Genomic DNA, 7804 nt, shown 5'->3' on the forward strand with positions numbered 1-7804 from the left:
TTTTCTTATGTCTCTTTTACAATATAAAAATTTAATTAATTAAAAATTATTTTTAAAGTTTACGTTTAATAATCATTTCGGTAGTAAATATACATATAATAAAAAATATAAAAAATGTCAAATAGGTTTTTAGGTACATAAAATAGGTATTCAAGGTAAAAAAAATATTTTACTGATTTTTATTATGAAATAAATTTGTATACGACCATACCACGGTGGAGTGTACATATTTATAAAAATGTAACAGCAAACAAGTGGTTGCGCACGCGGTAGAAATGTCAGAGCAAACATTTCGTACCGGAAGATGATTAAAATTCTTTAATTATTATAACTATTTATTAAATTTTCGGTTTTAAATTCGATTAATCAAATATAATTTTTTTGTTTTTTTTTTTTTCTATGTTAAAACCATAAGTTTTATGAAAAGTGTAAAAATTTTAAAATATTTTATACGTTTATTATGAATTTCTTCCATAAGTTAATCCTCCATGAACCATTCTGGAACCTCATAACACCTTTCGCCGCCATAATGGTTACGAAAAGTAAACCCGAATATTACATAAAATTGTGAATAATATTTGTTATTTATTAATATTTAATTTATAAAAAATTTTAATTTATATTTAATGACGTTATTTTTTAATTATTTTAATTAGGAATAATAAGTAAATATTAATTATTTTTAACAGTTAAATTTTTAACTGAATACAAGGTCCACCATGATGGAACTATTTCTCAGTACGAACAATACAAGTGCGAGTGAAGTTTCCGTGTTGCGGACGATTTAAGTATGTGTGATTTTTTTTTTTTTTGAGTTAAAAAATGTATTTTATTTATAATTTAAGTGTAAAAAACATAATTATGTAAATAAAATATTATAAAATTAAGTTTAAATTTAAAGTGATGTCAATTATGTGAACGGTGTGATTTAGTATTTTTTGTAATGAAAAAAAATTATGTTTTTTGTTTGTGATACATAAAAATTTCAAAAAAAAAAAAGTGTGTGTGTGTGTGTGTGTCCCAAGATCGGACAACATGGGGTTAATTAAACTGGATTATATCATATTTACTTTTAGTATTTTATTTTTACTATTAAGGATACAATTTGTTGATGGTAATGTAATTTATTTTTATAAAAATTTTTTTTTTTATATCAATAATTTTTCGGTTAAAAGTTTAAATATACAAAATGTCCGTTACTCCGCGTCGACAGAGCTGCCAGCTGCCGTATGTTTTTAGGGTTGCCATTTAAACTGAGACATCTGCTCTTTTTTAAAAAAAAAATTATATGAATTCAAACAAACAAAAAAACTCGAATTTATCCTCAAGTGTTTTACGTTTTTTTTTTTTTTTTTATTTTAAGTTTTACGTTAGCAACTTGTTGATTAAGTTAAACTAAATCTCATACATTGTAATATTCCAACTTTTCTTGTAAATTTCTGCAGCCTGTTTTAAAAATTAACTTAAAATTTAAATTTTTACATGTAACTTTATTTAAAAAAAATACCTTTTTTTTATGTAAAGAAAAAAGGGAATAAGGTTTGAATTTCTATTAAACCATAATACTTTATACATGCTCAACTGAATGGAAAATTTGTTTTAATTTAAGACCACTTAGTTACCATTACTTGATATTAAATTACAATTTTTTTTGAATTTATTTAATGTCGACAAAAAAAATATTAATCAAAGTATTACCTGTGTGGTTGTGACAAGTCACTTTATGTAAAAATTCATGAAAATTAATACTACTCATGCTTGTATAATGTATAATAATAATAATAATTATGCTACATTTTTTTTATGTTTTCTCCAAAAAAAAAGAAGAAAATTATATCATATTTTCAATGTGCTTTGAAACTCTCAATTTTATTGTAGTTTAATCAAAATTAGTTAGGTTGTATTTTGAATTGTTTTAAAACAAACAAATAAGTAATTATTGTTGCATAATGTAAAGAACCCTTAAATTTAATTATTATTATTAGTAATAGTATTAATATTATTAATAGTAATTAAAAAAGAAAAGCAATGCTGAAATTAATGTAAAGCATTATGGTTGTAACTAATGAATGGAGATGTAATGAATTTAAATGTTTTGAAGTGTCGAAAAGAATTCAAATTGTATTGTAAACCAGAATTAAAAAATTAAAAAAAAAAAAAAAAACTGAATTAAATATTGATATACATGTCGTCATCACGTGTACAAATTATCATATGCACAGAGAAAGCTTGAGAAATGTGTGTTTTAATCCGTGTGAAACCTCTTAATAAGACTAAAGAAAAAAAAAAAAAAAAAAAATTTTTGTTTTAATTGCATATGATAATTTCGTTGATTGACTTAATAAAAAAAAAAAAAAAAAAATTCAAAAGATAATAATGAAAGAAAGAAAAAAAAAAGTTTGAGAATGTTTGTCTGATTTCTTTTCTTTTCTATTTTTATTATTATTATTATTATTTTTTTAGAAAACATTCACTTAACCGTGTGCTGAAGTGTTGGGAATTAAAAGTAATTGTTATTATATAGTATGTATTATGCAACAATTTTATGGTTGCCGCCGATCTTGTAAGCTTCCTGGAGTGTTACAAATACAGTTTTGTTTTAATAATAAATGAAATTAATAACATTTTTTTTTTTTTTTTTTTTCATTTAAAAAGAACATGATAAGTTAGGTATCACAATGTAATAATTAACTACAAACTTTACTGCTTATGTATTATCCATAAATTTTTTTTTCAATGGTATGTTTTTTTAATGATAAGAATTTATTGGTATCAAATAGTTTGCTTGACTTATCTTCTAATTGACATGGTTAATATTTTCACAGAGTGTGAAAATTATTGTTTCCAGTATGTGATTTACTTGATATGTTAACCATGACTACGGATACTTACCCGTTAAATTGTCCATTTAACATGTATTTAATTTTAAACGTCGTTTGATTTCACAAACATATAAGTCATTATTTAATTGAAACGGTTTTAGATTTCTTTATTTATTTATTTATTTATTTTTTTTTTGAGTTTTTCCGTCAAAAATTAAAATAATTAATAATGTATATAAGGTATTTTTATTTTCACAAATACACAAGTTTTCGTTTTGGAATTTTTTCCAAAAAAAAATAATAAAAAAAAAATTTCATCGTAATTGTCACATTGCTTTTAAAATTAATGGCGAAGACATTATTATTATTATAGAATTGAATGTAATAATTATTTTTGTATGAATCGCGGGGTTCAAATAAAAAAAAGAAATTGTTAGCAATTATTACATTCATCGTGTGCAATTTTAATTGGGGAAACAAATTGAAAAGTGGACAATTTTTTTAATGGTTTTAAATTGGAAAAAAAAAAAGGAAAAACTCCAGCGAAAAGTTTTGCGATTAATATCCTACCCCCAAATGAGTTTGAAATTTGTTTTTTTTTTTTTTTTTTTTTTTTTTTTTTGTATCTTTCTTCATATAAAAAAGTCAAATGATTTTTGTAAGACGAAAAGAGTAGTAATAAATTTATTTTAATTTCTAAGACGTTCTGGATTTCTAACAAACAATCGTGTAACAAATGAGTTTGCATTGAATATATTATTATTATTATTATTAAATACTATGATGAAGATGAAATAATGGTCTCAGCGTGACGAGAACAAAAACTACTTCGTAGCACTCACAGTCATCATCATCATCATCACCTTTTTCCCTCATGCAAATTATTATTTTTATATATGCTTAGATATTATTTTTTATAATATATATATATTTATGTATGCTTAGGAATAATACTTGATTTTTGTGTTTTACAGGATTTGTTTCTTGTTCACCTAGTCCTTGTAAAAATGGAGGAGTATGTGTATCCGTTCCTCATGGAGAATCTTATTGCAAGTGAGTTTCACATTCAATATTAATTTTGTTTACTATTTATAATCGCATAAACATAAATTATATACATATAAATGCGCAAGTTAAATTTAAAAAAAAAAGCCTTGAACATCAGAGATATAAATTATAATTAAAAAGGAAATAATTAAAGTTTTAATGACATTAAAAAAAAAAAAAAATAAAGTTTTGCCTGCGAATTAGCAAGTGATATTTATTTTAAAAAAAAGAAAAGGAAATTTAATTTTTTTGTTATTTATTGCATTCACTTGAGTTTTAAAAAAAAAAAAAAAAAAGGGTTTAAAATTTGATACATAGTGGCGGATTCAACCCCATTTCGGGACGATCCAATGCAATTTGTTTATTTATTTATATGGGTTAGGGTTTATACACGGATTAAACCTTTTTTCGAGTATGGGTTTGGTTTTATATTCGTTTCAGAATACTATTGATTTATTTAAATTTAAGTTTTCCGAATTGTTAAAATTTGTTTTAATTTTTTATTATAGCATTTTGAAAATCTCGATTATTCTATAATAATCTATTTAACTTTAAGTTTAATATTTCAAGTGTGTAGAAAGTTTTAAAAAAAAAAAACTTTCAAGGGAATTACTTAGCTTTTAGTTTTTAAAATCTGGCAGTGTCTGGCGCCCCAATATTTAATTTTTTTTTCCTACAATCCAAACTCGACAATTTTATTTTGATGGCTAATCAAATCACTATTAGAAATGCCATTATGGCATTAAGTAGGAAAAAGGACAGAAGAGTAGATTTTTTTTTTTTTAATTTTCTTACGTTTCATTTTTAAAGTGATTAAAAGTAATTATCTTTTTAAGAGGCGAGTGAACTGATATAAATACGTTCTTTAAGTTCTTTTATTAAAGTGAACAAATTAGATATTGAGTGCAGCATTCCTTAAGCGAAGGGTTTCAGTGAACAAAGTAAACATAAGGAAAAGAGAGAGAGAGAGAGAAAATGCATCTTTTGTTTGTTTAAAGTTGAATTAGAAAAAAAAATTGAAGAGATGATGGATGCACTTGAATAAAAAACTTCATAAGATGTCATTAAATTATTATTAATTTATAAATAGAAAGAAAATGTTAGTGTAATAACAGTAAAGAACCGCATTTGAAAAAAATTTTAAAACAAACCGTGTGTGTTTATATTTGAAACTCTTATTCAAGGTTTAAAATGAGGTACGAGGAATGAGAGGAAGAATAATTTTAAAGAGATACACAAACAATCCTTGATGATTTCGCGCCCTAATGGCACAGTCGTGGAAAAAAAAAAAAAAAAAAAAAGTGGTACATGTTATAACGAAAAAGATTGTTTTCACCCTAAATAAAGGAAGGGTTACACAGTATATGCATGCGTGTATGAATTGCAGTGAACACACACACACGTGTTGCGTAACTTACAACGTGGGAAACTTTTTCCCGTTTCTGGCAGATGTTTGAGGGCAATTGGCATTTTGAAGATTCAAACATTTTTAGGGAGAGAGAGATAGAGATTTACTTATTAAAGAGCTTTTATTGGTATTGGCCTATTTATCGGTAATAATTAAATTCTTTGTCGTTAGTTTTTGTTTATGTTTTTAAATATTTTATTGAACGTTTATAAATATTGGAAATTTCTTTAAGAACGCCAGAATAATTTTCTGAAAGAGTTTTTTGACGTTTAGAATAATTTTATTAAATATGTATTTAAAAAGGAGGAATTTCAAATGTTTGTGTGCATAACGTTTCAACCTACCCTTAAAGATAACACAAATGTGTGCGCGTGTGTGTGTGTGTGTGTAATAATGTGTAAAGTTGAGAATTTACACGAATTGATGCCGCCACCACAATAAATAGGAAACATGGCAACGCAGAATATCAGGTCCGGTCCGTAAATGAGTCAACACTGGAAAAGAATCTTATGTTGTACGATTCCTTGTTTAAAATTTGACCTAGAAGGTTGTCTTCTTAAGACATGGCCAGGTAGCAGAGTTCAGGTATATTAAAGATGATAATAGCCGATGTATTCCCACGCAGCCCAGCAGAGCACGTCTCGCAATACAACCAATTCTTTCATTAAGTGCTTTTTGTTTTTTTTTTTTCTTTTTCTTTTTCTTCTTTCCATTTCTTACCTTACACTCTCTATGTCGTTTCTTTTACAAAATATGGTGTCTTTTTTAACTTCGCCCCTTATGCAATTAGATAATTAAATTATGTTAACCCGGGTAGAGTTTTAATAAATTATTTGAATTTTGTAGCTTAAACGAAAAAAATTTATGCAATAAAAATAAATTTATTTAATTTCTAAAAAAAAAAAGTTGATCACTTTAAATTTCATTATGTAATTATTATTAACATTTTATAATTTCCATTTCCGTTTAGTTTTCTCTCTCTCTCTGTCTCTCTCTTAAATTAATTATCATTATCATTATTTAGAAAGAAAATTTTAAAGCGAACTTGTCGAGTTTTTAGTTTCTTGTAAGAGACTGCGTTGAAAAAATTGTTTGAAAATATGTTGAATATATGACAATGGTGGTCTCCAGTTAAAAGCGTAAAATTTAAAATTTTTGGTTTAGTCATCAAGATCTTAGGTAGGGATAAAAGTTGAATCGCCTCGGGTGTACCCTAAGCTAGGCATCTACCTAGAGCACTTTTCTGTTACCTGCACCTGCCATCCTACACTTTTTGATTTTAAAGATGGAGGAAAAGGCCAGGTTTACGAGACATTTTACTTTGTAAATACAGTAACCCTTGTGTGTGTAAAGCTCTCTAGATAGAAAAAAAAAATCGTTATTTTCAAATTTTTATTTGTATAACATTTTTAGCACATTTTTTTCCATTAGGATTTGTATATTAACCAAAAATATATAATAGTCTATAGGAATTTATTTTTTGTTTCAATGGCAATTTTTTTCGTTCGATTTATTGTTTGAAATTTTACCGTTTTTTTTTTTTAAATTTTCAACTCAATTTTCAAATAAAAATACTTCTTAATAACCATCATCTTTTTTTTTTTATTACTTTTTTTTTTAATACTAGCAAAAAAAAAAAAATTGTTTTGCCGACAGCGATAAGTTAAAAAAAAAAAAAAAAAAAATCCCTGAACATGTTTAATAAAAGTGTTGTTGCCACATTAATATTTTAAAAGCAACAAGTCGTTTGTTGGGTAATTCGTTGATGGGAATTAAAATTATGGCGGATCAGTTTACCAACCTAATAAATAATAATAATAAAATCGTGCAGCGAAATTTTTCCCTGCAAAGTCCGCCTTTTACCGCCTTTAAAAATTGAAATAATAATAACGCTGCTTTCATTATTATTATTATTTTTTTTTTTTCATGCGCGACTATTCAACAATCGAATAACATCCATTTCCGGTTTATGTCCCATTTGCTTGCTAAAAAACGAATGCTTGTAAAAAGTTTTTGTTTTAATCACAAGACGCGACTTGGAAAATTTTTATTCACAGTCGTCTCAGTTCTAAGAATCTTTTATGAATTTTTTATGTTCTCGAATGTTCCTCCCAGGCTTAGGCTTAGGCCCCCGAAACGTTTTTAGCATGTGTCGCGTTTATGTGATCTTAATTATTGAATTTTAACTATATATATAATTCTTTAAAAATTAAGGGAAAAATTAGTTTTAAGGAAGTTACTAATATTAGTTGTGAACTTGCAAGGATTTATTCCATCGACCACCTGTTATTGAATTAAATCTACCCATTTTTCTAGAAGCATCCATTTACAAAAGCTAATGAACGTTTAAGAATTTAAATCTGAAGCATTAAAAAAAAATCTCCATTCATTTATTATTATTATTATTATTATTAAGTTTAGAGCGACTATTATTTATATTTATAGCGAGAATTATTTTATTAAAATTAATTTTTTTTTTGGTACTTTAAAAAAAAAAAAAAAATAATTAAAGGTACTTAAAAATTTT

The sequence above is a fragment of the Pediculus humanus genome, genomic scaffold, assembly GCF_000006295.1.
Source record: "Pediculus humanus corporis 1103172107561 genomic scaffold, whole genome shotgun sequence".
Taxonomy (NCBI): Eukaryota; Metazoa; Arthropoda; class Insecta; order Psocodea; family Pediculidae; genus Pediculus; species Pediculus humanus.